The sequence below is a fragment of the Callorhinus ursinus genome, unplaced genomic scaffold, assembly GCF_003265705.2.
Source record: "Callorhinus ursinus isolate GAN/ISIS: 27379988/994484 unplaced genomic scaffold, GSC_fseal_2.0 scaffold19, whole genome shotgun sequence".
Classification (NCBI taxonomy): domain Eukaryota; kingdom Metazoa; phylum Chordata; class Mammalia; order Carnivora; family Otariidae; genus Callorhinus; species Callorhinus ursinus.
In genome coordinates this window covers 7,602,896-7,615,968 of record NW_027397081.1, presented here as the reverse complement: position 1 = coordinate 7,615,968, position 13,073 = coordinate 7,602,896, and the positions used below count along the sequence as shown (strand labels likewise).

The 13,073-nt window shown below is 42.3% G+C and overlaps 1 protein-coding gene and 1 non-coding gene across 2 annotated transcripts in view; one reads left to right on the top strand and one right to left on the bottom strand.

Annotated features, from left to right (window-relative positions):
* FDX1 (ferredoxin 1) overlaps nt 1-13,073 on the top strand; it is a 190,135-nt gene that overhangs the window by 35,067 nt on the left and 141,995 nt on the right. The window lies entirely within an intron of this gene.
* Nucleotides 6,567-6,700, bottom strand: LOC112840673 (small nucleolar RNA SNORA52). The gene has a single exon (XR_003212563.1). It is a non-coding gene; the product is annotated as a small nucleolar RNA SNORA52 (small nucleolar RNA).

Here is a 13,073-nt window from a genome sequence, read left to right as displayed (position 1 = left end):
AGCATAGCTTCACCCAACATTTCAAAATTTTATGTTTACAGTATTTAAATGATAGTTGTATTGTTAAGTTAAAAATATATTTAAGGGGTCAAAATGTGGTTTAATGATATTTTATCATTAAAAGTTACTTCAGAAAATGTGGAAAATATTTTTTAACTATTATTTCTTACCACTTAGGAGTAGCAGCTACTATTGTTGTTTTCAGACTTTTTATGCCTATATATAAACAATAATTTTTTTTAATTGGGATTAAATTGCATGTCATGTTCTGTATCCCGGTTGTAGCATTACATTACAAGCATTTTTACTTGTAATTGTCAAAAATGAAATTTTTTCTATTGCATAATAAACATAACATTGTAATGGATATGCATGCCATAATTTCTTTAACTTTCCTTGTTTGGGGACATTTAGGTTGTCCCCAGGTTTGCAGTAGTGTATATTATGCTGTGTTAAAGATCTCTATATGTGTGTGTCTTAAACCGTTTCCTTATTTTTTGGTATAAGCTCTTAGAAATGGATTAATGACCAAAGAGTAAGAATATATTGAGGAGGGTGCCTGGGTGGCTCAGTTGGTTAAGCGACTGCCTTCGGCTCAGGTCATGATCCTGGAGTCCCGGGATCGAGTCCCGCATCGGGCTCCCTGCTCGGCAGGGAGTCTGCTTCACCCTCTGACCCTTCCCCTCTCATGCTCTCTCTCTCTCAAATAAATAAATAAAATCTTTAAAAAAAAAAAAAAAGAATATATTGAGGACTCCTGACATGGTGTCAAACTGTTTTTCAGCAACATTGTACCAACTTACATCTCCATTGGAAATATATAAAAGTATATGAGAGAGCTATCTTACTATATCCTCCAAAGTGTTGAACCTTACAAAGCTTTTACATTTTAACACCATTTCCCCCCCTCATTGTTAAGGAAACAAGGAAATTCCTTGAAGGAAATTATTATTTTGATATGACATCCTTCTTAAAAGATATGAGTCAGCTTTTCAAAAAAATAAAAACCAACGCATTACTTTTATGAGTAGTGTCATTAACATTCATTAACACTGCATTACAATTCTTGTCAATCTCACAATTTTTCTTATGCTAATATACAAATTACCTGCTATAAATAGTCTTTGATTCTGATACATGAACACATAAAAATTTTGTAAGATTTTTTTTTTTTTTAAGTAGTCTCCACACCCAGCGTGGAGCCCAGCGTGGGGCTCGAACTCACGACCCTAAGATCAAGACCTGAGCTGACATCAAGAGTCAAAAGCTCAATTGATGAGCCACCCACACTGTAAGATTTTTAAGGCACAGCGTGTGAAATGGTGAATTCTTCTTTCTTTTTCATGTAATGTGTTTGGCTTATTTCTTTTTCACTTAGTTATAGGTCTCTAGTAGAAATCGTCACCTGGTAAGAAGTGACAATTACTTAGCTACAAATATCAAGTATAGGGGTGCCTGGGTGGCTCAGTTGTTAAGTGTCTGCCTTCGGCTCAGGTCATGATCTCAGGGTCTGGGATTGAGCCCCACGTCAGGCTCCCTGCTCTGCAGGAAGACTGCTTCTCCCTCTCCCACTCCCCCTGCTTGTGTTCCCTCTCTGGCTGTCTCTCTCTCTCTGTCAAATAAATAAAAAGAAAAAATCTTTAAAAAAAATATCAAGGGGCGCCTGGGTGACTCAGTCGTTAAGCGTCTGCCTTCGGCTCAGGTCATGATCCCGGGGTCCTGGGATCAAGCCCCACAATGGGCTCCCTGCTCAGCCTCTCCCACTCCCCCTGCTTGTGTTCCCTCTCTCACTGTGTCTCTCTCTGTCAAATAAATAAATAAAATCTTTAAAAAAAATATCAAGTATAATTTTATATACTATGAATGATTAAAACATTGACGAGTCATTCTAGGATCTACAGCCTGTTTAGATCCCTGTTGTAAATAGATTTGTATTTTTTAAAAATATTTTATTTATTTATTAGAGAGAGAGAGCACAAGCAGGGGGAGTGGCAGAGGGAGAAGGACAAGCAGGGTCCCCACTGAGCAGGGAGCCCGATGTGGGACTCGATCCCAGGACTCCAGGATCACAACTGGAGCCGAAGGCAGACGCTTCACCGACTGAGCCACCAGGTGCCCTGTAAATAGATTTTTAGATAAATCTAAAAAATAGATGCCCTGTTTTTTAATTGTGTTGTATCAGGGACAAAACTAAGACACAGGTCAAGTGCTAGGGTCTTTTCATTTTCATGAATTCTACAAGATGCTGAGTCTTATGGTCTTTAATGGTGCTGACCTTTACCTAAATGATTGATGTGCTCCTGCTGGTCTAGCACCAATGAACGGTCTAGCCTCAGATAGTCTGTGATGCATTAGGGCCCTTGGCCCTCAAGATAATTCAGGCAGGGCCAACATCCAGAGGTCAATGTTAGATCAGCTTTCGGTGGGGGTCTTCAAGAAGAAAAATGGTAAAGAAGCAGACAAAAACTTGTACTATTTGAAGCCAAAGAGTGGATAAATATGCTATGAATGAGCTCTACAGGAGCTTCCTCAGAGGAATGATCTAAACTGTGATTTAAAGGTAAATAATGCATATTCGTTAGATGTTGCAGGATGCTATAAAAATGTGTTGAGATGATGAGAAGTGGTATGGAAAGGCTACGTGCAAGTGTCTTATGCCCCGTGCCTGGCTGTTTGCTAAATGTTACCTTGGAGTCAAAACAGGTGAAGAGTAAAACACCACCAAAGAAAGACACCTTGGATGGGGATGTTACTGTCAGAACAGCCTGACATGACTTCCGGTGCAAAGAATGACGTGACCACTCTAAAGATGAGCAGTCTTGAGTTTTCTTTGAAATTTAAAACATACTTGAGCCTTTGTCAAGCCTCTTCGTCAGGATCTGTACTTCTCCCCCCGCAGACTTCCCGAGGAGATCGGGGGAAGTGGGAAGGATGATGCCTTCCCCATCAAAGGAAGCAGATCTCAGAGGCTCCAGCCCTGCGAGTAAATGAGAGATAAAGGAACTGGATTGTCTGGATCCAGTTTTTACCAAAATGATGGGCCAGAGAAAGAAGGAACCTTAGACAGTCTGACCTAGTTATATTTGCATTCCCAGGAAAAATGAGTAAGTGGTTTACGATCAAGCTCTTTAGGCTGCTTCTAAGTTTGAAATTTCTCTATGATGTTATTTCAACCCCTTATATGCTTTTCTTCTTTTGAAAGCTGTAAAATTCCTCAGAAACACTCAGAGTCATTTTCTGGCACAGAGAGGAAGAAGGCAGAGAGAAACAATGACACTTGTTTCAGGGCCAAGGAGAGAAGAAAGCTCAGCTGGGGAATATGGGGCAATGCTAGAAGAAAGCTAGGGTCACACTTGGATCCTCTGGGAGGAAAGGATGGAATAAAGGAGCCAGCCTGGCAAGGAGACATGTCCCCAGGCCTCTGCCCTTTCAGGAGAACCTGGCCACCAAAGGCACCGCGCATTTCCGGGCAGGAATGATTGGATGGAATTCTACAGTGGAGAAGAAAAAATCGTTAGGTTTTTCCATCAGATACTGACATGTTCTTTAAGATCATGAAGTTTACTTTCCCAAAAGTATCTTTTTTAAAATCCCACCCTGATTTTACAACTTTCTCATTATTCACGCCCTGCAGCAGAGCGGAGTGTAAGCCCTGGGTGATTTCCCGAGTGGAAATCCTGACCTCCCGGATTACCAGTCCTGTTCACATTTCCGTTTGTCTCCTCACACATAAAACAAAAACAAAAAGAAGAAATACTCCCTTCCAGCCAAGTTTGTTGGAACGATTCAGTGACAGTGACGCTCTTCGCAGCTCACCTGGCCTGGAGCAGGTGGTGCTGCTACCGAGTTGTGCAAGTGTCTCGGGATCAGGCACTGAGTACCCCCGGGCACACTGGCTTTGTCGGCGAGAGGCCCACCCAAACTCGGAGAGGTGCGGTGGAGACTGCGAGCTGTGTATTGCATCAGACGTCTCTTAGGTGACACTTGAGATCATTCAGCCTCCTCTGTCTCAGATTTTGGCCTCTTGTTTGGGCCCCACTGCTGCTGCAGTACCAGCTCTGCACATCTTCTGACTTCATGCAGATGCCACGGGATGGCGACACCCCTCGTGCCTGTGCCATTTGCCCACTGACTCCCTTGCTGAGGTTTCCCTGTTATGGGAAGGGTCCTTAAAAGAATGGAGATGCCCTTCTCTTTCTCTTTCTCTCTCTTTTTTTTTTCCCCTAAGATTTTTTTTTTGAGAGAGCATGAGCAGGAGGAGGGGCAGAGGGAGAGGGAGAAGCAGACTCCCCGCTGAGCATGGAACCCAGTGCAGGGCTCGATCCAAGGACCCCGAGATCATGACCTGAGCAGAAGTCAGACACCTAACCGACGAACCACCCAGGTGCCCCTAAAAATGGATATGCTCTTGTCTTTACCCATCTTTCCTCTGATGGGACCATGATGGCTGGAGCTGGGGCAGCCCTTTTGGCCATGAAGTGGAAGCCATATGTTGAAGATGGCAGAGCGTAAAGACAACAGGAGCTGGGGTCCCTGGTGAATGGGCAGGCACAACGCCAGCTCTAGGCTGCCTATCTGGATATCATTTTGAGAAAGAAAAGTTTCTATCTTTTTAAAGGACTATTATGTGGGGTTTTCTGTCACTGTCTGCTAAACTGAATCCTAACTGTTCAAGTAGAAAATTGGCATTCCATATGAATGAAATGAAGGGAAAGGAAGAAAAAACAGCATCAGATGTTATTTCAGATGCATTACATGGCAGGACTGGATCCAGACATCAGTGTTTTTACCATTACATTGCATCATCTCTTCTAAATTTAGGGTTTGTAAGCCAGATGTCCAGTGACCTGGTCACCTTTGTGACATTCCAGACTAGCATAAAACAAACAAAACACTCTCCATTCAGAAAGCTGACCTGTCTGTGCTTCTCATCTACATTAATGCTTGGTGTTAATTACAGTAGTATTTACTGTGGGTCAGGCTCTGTGCTAGGCTCTCCAGTTAGAAAACCCAGGCAATCACACTCTGTGAAGGATATGTTTGAGAGGGTCAGAACACTGGCCTGGGATTCCAGGTGGGAAGCATCCTGGATTAAGACAGTAGCAGAGTTAGGGAGGAGGGGGTGGACTGTAGGACCCTTTTTTTTTTTTTTTTTAAGATTTTATTTATTTGAGAGAGAGAGAGAGAGCACAAGCAGAGGGAGCAGGAGAGGGAGAGGGAGAAGCAGGCTCCCCGATGAGCAGGGAACCTCATGAGGGACTTGATCCCAGGACCCTGGGATCATGACCCAGGCCAAAGGCAGACACTCAACCGACTGAGCCACCCAGGCGCTCCTCTTTAAGAGATAATATTTGCAGGACTTGATGACTGATGGAAAGTGGGGGCTGAATGGGTTCAGAATTATTTTCAGTATTCTAGGATGGAGGTCTGGCTAGGAGATGGTTTCACAATGAGATGGAACACACACGAAGGAGAAGGGGAAGGAAGGAAGAAGGAGGTTTAGTAGAGAAGGTAGAGAAGATGATGAGTTCGGTCCTGGGCGTGTTAAATTTGAGGTATCCCTGGGCACCAAGTAGAGATGCTAAGTAAGAAATGAATAAATAGATGAGCCTGGAGCTCAGGGGAGAAGGCTTAGTTAGAGCACCTGTCAAATGATTTTGTAATTTTTTGTTTGTGACACTGTGCTTCCCAGTAGACTGAGTTTCTTGGGGGAAGAATAGTCTTGCTAATCTTATATTCCCAGAACTTAGAACTGAGCCTACAAGATAGTCAATGCTCAATGAGTGTTGGGTCAGTGACTGACAGTTAAATGAATGAATTTCAATCGGTCAAAAAGGGTACACGTTTTTGTCATCTCAAGTTGAAACCCCTGTATATGTTCCAATGGAAACATGTTTACAAACCTCGGTTGGCTGCAGAGTACCATCAGTGGAGTCCATTATGTTTTCATGAGCTTCTGCTGGCTAGTCTCAGCATCAAGCCACCCTTCAAAGTCATTGCCAGAGGAAAAAGAGAAAAACACCTTTCAAATTCCAAAGTAGTTTATAGCATACCTTTGGGCCAAAAGGTTCTTCACTAGTTGGGGAAGTCATTCTTTTATTTTTTTTTTCCCCTGAAGAACGTACCCTAGCATCCGGTACATGCGCCTGGAAGCACCATGTCTCACAGAGAGCTGAGAGTAGGTCAGAGCAGTGGCTGGTCACCACCTCAATGCGTCAGCACCACCCTGGTCACCCTCTTTTCGAATCAGATCGCAATGCTCAAAGAAGGAATTCTGAGGACGGGAACAGAGGCACAGCCCAGTGCTTTGGAAAGTACTCCCAAGATTAATAATTGGACAAAATCCAGGACCCAAGTGGATTTGCAAAGGGCCTGCAGCTTTCCCCCTCCCCCCTTTCTTCACACATAGTTACCAGTAACAGCTAGGGATTTCCCCGTAACAGCCAGTTCGGATTCAGACCATCTCTCCAACTTTTCTGTAATCATTACATAGGACATATTATCTTCTTAAGTAGAAAAGCATTCGTACATCCAATTACTACCTTTTTTTTTCTTTTCTTTTCCTGGAGTGTCTAGAAGCTCCTGTCCACAAGCCCCCTGAGGCCTTGCTTATGCCTCTGGGTGAGGCTTCTAGAGAGCTCCGATCCACGAGGGAGACCTGGTGGGCCACGGGCTGCCCAGCACGGGTGAGGATGGACTTCAGTGACGAACTTATTAACTCTCAATGTTGTGTAAAAGGGACTTACAGTGAAAGTGGCTTTTGGATTGTTTTGAGTAATGGCGGTTGTACCCAGTTGGGGCTCTCCAGAGAAAACAGAACCAGCAGATAAATATTTGAGAAGATTTAGTATTGGAATTGGCTCATGTGGTTACGGAGGCCAAGAAGTCCCATGATCAGCTGTCTGCCGGCTGGAGAGCCAGGAAAGCCAGCGGTATAATTCAGTCTGAGTCTGAAGGCCTGAGGCCCAGGGTGCAGTGGTCTATCTCCCAGCCTAAGGTCAGAGGCCTGAACAAAGGGGCTGCTGGCCTAAGTCCTGGAGTCTGAAGGCCTAGGAAGCAGGAGCTCGGAAGGTCAAGAATGGGAGAAGATGGACGTTCCAACTCAAAAAGAAAGAGAAGGAGCCCTTCCTTCACCGTTTTGTTCCATTTGGACCCCCGGAGATTGTTTTATACCCACCCACACTGGTGAAGGCAGATCTCTTCACTCAGTACACTGCACCAAATGTTAACCTCTCCAGAAACACCTTCACAGACATAACCCCCCAAATATTTTTTTTAACCGGTTATCTGGGTGTCCTTTAAACCAATCAAACTGACACATAAAATTAACCATCACAGATGTATTTCTGTGGGAAATAAGCGGCAAAGTCACAAAGTAAACAAGGCTGCATGAGGACTTTGTCATTTTAATACAGTAACCATGCCTAGATATTATATACCATTAGTGTTGCCAAAAACAATATTCGAAAAGTATCAGCGATTTTCTTTGCACTTAATAAATGCATTGTGCTGGGACTCAGACTTGAGTGCACCCAATTGAGAGCAGCACGTTGTAATTAACATGAAATTTGGAGTCAGGAAACCTAGATTTTAGTCTCACACTAACTTCTTGGGTCATTTCATTCATTCACTCAGCAAATATTTATTGAACACCATATAATTCTCTGGACACCTTGGTAAGTACTAAGGCACAAGAATGAAAAGAAGTTGACATTGTATCTACATTTATAGACTTGCAGTGTAATAGAGAGGACAGACATCAATTAAAAAAAATCTATGAATTAATAAACAATACAACTGCTCTGAAGTCCCACCAGGACAAGTGACATGGAGTTGTGCCCAGTAGCAGGGTGGCCCAGGCAGGCTTGACTGTGACTGAGATCTGAAGGATGATCAGGTGTCAACTAGATCAATGGGGCACAGGGAACTGTATATGCAAAGTCCTAGTGACCTGGAGGGGACTGGCATATTCTAGGAATTACACATGGTCAGAATGGCTTTAGCTTGGAGAATAAATGCAAACCATGACCAATAATAATAAGAGGTCAACAAATGGGTCTGGGGCGGGGAGGCGATGGGAAGGAGATGTGAGGTAATCATAATTACATTTCAACAAATTAACTCTGGATTCAATATTGAGAAATAATTGTAGGCGGCGCATGAGCTGACACAAGAAGACCAGTCAGAAGGCTATTGCTGGTCCAGAAGAGATAACCATTGTGTGATCTGGTTGGGAGTGGCAGAGATAGGAAAAATTAGACCGAGGCAAGAGGAGGTAAGAGCAATAGGATTAAGCAATAGGTTGGGTATGAAGGAGGTGAAGGAGAGCAAGTGTTAAGGATGGCTCCTGCATTTCTGGTTGAGATCGGGAATAATGGAAGCACATCAGATTTGAGCAAGACGAACTCAGCAGATCCTCATTTCTGCTTTTGCAAAGTAAGAGGCAGACTCTTGTTTGAAGTCCTATCCAAGTTTAAAATTATATGATTGTATTCTAGAATTCAATCATTTTTTGAAAAGAAAGAGTGCCTCAGCTCAGGTGGAAATCCTTACAGGTCAATGCTTTGGTTATCGTTACATAAAAAAATGACCCAAACCTTAGTGACTCAAAACAACATTTATCATCTCATAATTTCTGTGGGTCAAGGAGTCAGGGGAAGCTGAGCTGGGTGGTTCTGGCATGGGGGGGCGGTCTAAAGGGGTGGCATTCAGGTTCTTGGCAGGGGCTGCAGTCACCTGACCCCTTGCCTGGGTCTGGAAGATTCACTGGCTTCCGCATTGGCTTACTCACACAGCTGTTAGAGGAAGGCCTCAGGTCCTCACTGGCTCTTGGCAGGAGGCCTCCGGTTCCTACCACGTGGGCATCTCCGGGGACTGCTTGAGTGTCCTGGGGACAGGGCCCCTGACTTGCCCCAAAGCAAGTGATCCCAGAGAGAGCCAATGAGGAGGAAGCTGGTGCCTTTTAGGATCTTGTCTCAGAAGTCACATACCATCAATTCCATTTTTCTGTTTGTTAGAAGCAAGTTGCTACATCCAGCCCAAACTCATGGAGGAAGGGAACTAGGTCCCACTTCTTCAGGGAGGAGTATGAGATACTACGCGGATGTATGTTAGAACCACCACGGAAAAGATTAAGTCTTCTTCGCTAGACCCTTCACAGAGGGCTGGGCACCTTTCCTCCATAGTAAATAACGACTGTGGTATACATTCAACTAAATTAAAATACAACATAAAGTGTTATAAACTAGAAAACAGCTATCTAGAATACTCAGTGCTGGAGTTCTAAAGGGTGAATATTTATTTGTTCATTTATTTATTTATATCTCTGTCATGACAAGGACAGTCTAATAATGTACAAAGCTTATTGAGTCATAAACTAAAAATTATGAAACACTATGAAGTGTTTCTCTGTACACAAGTACTTTCTGCATAGGTCATAAGATACATAATAAATTCTAGAAATTACATGTTATATATAGGAATTGAATATTTTACGGGTGAATCAGTCAGAGTTGGAGAATTTTAGAGCTTGAAGAAAGTGTACAGAAGGTCAGTCTAATCCAGCTCCCTATTTAATAGATGAGAAAACTGGGAGTTGATACAAATTTTTTTAAAAAATGGTTTTCTTCCTGGAGCTCTCACACAGTTAGGGGGGGAAGCCATTTTTGATGGGGTAGCCGTTTCCCAATAATACTGGAGAGGGGAGTCCATGCTCTTTGAGATCTTCTTCCAGTCCTGAAAATCCCTGGCGTCTTCGGACAAGCTCTTGGAAAGGCACAATGGGTGTCACATTCTTCTTGGTTTAACACTCTTTGCAAGTAAGTTACCGAATAGTCTATCGGATCTTACAAGGTCACTTAGCAACTTGCTTGTAGGAATTGGGAATAAAGCCAAGGTTATGGACTCTCTCCTTTAGACTCTTTCCACTCTGTTTGTTGCTTACCTCTGAAATTCTCTTGCCTTTTATCACAAACTAAACTGGCTTTTTATTATATAAGCAGAGAGGATTAAGTAATAACTTTTACCTTGTCTTTGTTGAAGATTAATATGCTCATATCTGCAAACACATTATGAATTATGTACTTATGTAATTTGATCTTTGATAGGGAGAGAATAAAGGCTGGGGCAGGCCTGCGGTTTCTTGAGTCTTCCTTTAGGTACGTTACCCATCAAACCTCTGTTGACTGTACTGAAATTTTATAGCTTATATCAGCAATTAAATTTGTATGGCCTACTAGGCATACAAAGCAGATGATAAGATAGTTTTATTTGCTCTGTCTGTTTTTACCGAGGGCCATTATATTGGTGAGCACACTGTGAATATGTACTTAAATAGGCAAGAGAGTGGGAGTCGGGAATGAAATATCACAGTTCTCTTTTGCATTTCTGTGTATAGGTCTTTAAAATAGTTGTGACTTTACATCTTTATAGCTTTTGAAAAACTGAATAAAATTTTTTCATGGAAAAACACTTTAGTATATAATGATGCTTTAGGTTAATTTAATATATAATCTTTAATATTCAAATCCTTGAGTTGAGCAGAACTATATTTTCCAAAGACACAGTTGGAAATAAAAGGCCTGTTTTAAGCATGTTACTGATGTTCATTTATTCAATGAGAATTTATTGGATGTCTCATTCGCCATAGTTCTTATGTCCAGTTACTGAATATTGTTCCTAGATTACTGAACTTGTTCCTAGATTACCCAGAGACACTTCAAATCAGCATCTTTATAACTTGCCTAATTATCTTGACCTCTCCCTTTTCCTTCTTTTATACTCCCTATTTATCGTAATGGTACCCATTAGAAACCTGGAATCATTTTCACTTCTCCTTTTCTCTTACTCCTCGAAGCCGATCTCCAAAAATTTTAGAAGATTCTATTTCCTCCTCTTCTTCTTCAAAACCTCCCAGGGTCAGTCCTTCATCCTCTCTGGCCTGGACTTTTACAGCAAAACTGTCTTGAGTTGTCCCTGGTGATCTTGCCTATCACTGTGTCACGGAACCACTCTCTTAAGTAATCCACGTGGCTGCCAGTTACTTTACTAACACAAGGGAATCACATTATTCCCCTTCTTACTACCTTATATGGATTCCTACTTCCTTAAAGCTGAAGGGCAAATTCTGATCTCCCCAAACAGATCCCAACTTACCTTTCTGGTTATAAACATCCTTATCTCAACATCAACCCTATCTTGCTACTCGGTCTTCAAAGTTGATTGCCTTTACCCCTTTCCCCTCTTAGGGAACCCTCTACTAACCCTTCAACACCCCCCTCTGCCCCTCCCCAGGGACTTTCTCTTCTCTAGGCAAAGTTAATAGCCCTTCTTTTCTGTCTCACTTGACACTATGTGTCTATCTTTATTACAGCTCAAATTGCACAACTGTTTGTTTGCGTTTCTCATTACTGAATCCAGAGGGCAGGAGCCTAGTCTTACTCAAACTAGCAAGGGGCCTGGAGCTCAATGTTTATTCTAGATGGAAAACCTTCCATTTTCAAAGCACACTAGCAAAAGGGAGTTTTATTCAAGAAGGAATTTTATATGTGCTAGCGAGACAAATGCTTTGTAACTATCATAGGAATTCCAGAATCCAGAATTAGTCAATATGTTATCGCGGAGTACCATCGGATTGTAGCATGGAAGAGTTAGTAATAGATTGTAATAGATTGATTTTGGTCTTTTTTTTTTAAGATTTATTTATTTGAGGGAGAGAGAGAGAGAGAGAGAGAGAGAGAGAGAGAGAGGCTCTCCCGACCCTGAGATCATGATCTGAGCTGAAACCAAGAGTTGGACGCACCACCCAGGCGCCTCTGATGTTTCTTTTTTATGCATATTAGGTAGATGCTATATGTTTTTTTGTAACTACTGTTTTTTTTTTTAAAGATTTTATTTATTTATTTGAGAGAGAGAGAATGAGAGATAGCGAGCACGAGAGGGAAGAGGGTCAGATGGAGAAGCAGACTCCCTGCTGAGCAGGGAGCCCGATGTGGGACTCGATTCCGGGACTCCAGGATCATGACCTGAGCCGAAGGCAGTCGCTTAACCAACTGAGCCACCCAGGCGCCCTGTAACTACTGTTAATATCATCAGATTGTTTTTCTGAAAAAATGTAGTTTCAGCAAATGTGTGAACTTTTCCCCTTGAAATCTGAAATATTGGAATAAAATAGAGAAGAAAATTTTCAATTAAATCACTCATTACAGTAAAGATGCATATATTTGACCTAAGGAACAAAACCAAACAATGCTGTGTCTAGATGACATTTACAGTGAAGATACCTGACCCCTAACTATAAAGTTCTGCCAGCTCAGTTCATCACAATTTTTCACAGAATAGCCTCACACTTAGGAAACAGTGGCTTTGGGTTTTTGTGTAATTGATGATCCACATTGTAGTAAAACTAAACTTAACTCATTTTTTTTTTACACTGTAAAAGTAAGACAGAAAAAACTGAAGAATAGAATAAAGAAAAAAAATGTCCATAGAAGACCACCCAGCCAACCCTGGGTTTCAGTCTTTCTCGGTTTTTCTAACACCTCATACTTTTTTTTTTTTTTGAGAGAGAGAGTGTGTGTGTGTGTGGGCACGGGGTAGGAGTGGGGGTACAGAGGGAGAGACAGAGTCTCAAGCAGACTCCCCACTGAGCGCAGAGCCTAACAACCTAGAGATCACGACCTGAGCAGAAAACAAGAGTTGGACACCCAACTGAGTTAGCCACCCAGGCACCTCTTTGTTGTTAGTTTCTTTTAAACATACATGTGATCATACTGCATGGATAGTTTCATAGCTTGTTCCCTCCCTCTAATACTACAAAAAAATATGCCATGATGTTATACACATTCCATAAACATTTAAAGTTGTTAACCCAAAATGTTACAGAGCATATATGGCAACTTTTATTTTTTTTTTAAAGATTTTATTTATTTATTTGAGAGAGAGAGAATGAGAGATAGAGAGCATGAGAGGGAAGAGGGTCAGAGGGAGAAGCAGACTCCCCGCTGAGCAGGGAGCCCGATGCGGGAGTCGATCCCGGGACTCCAGGATCATGACCTGAGCCGAAGGCAGTCGCT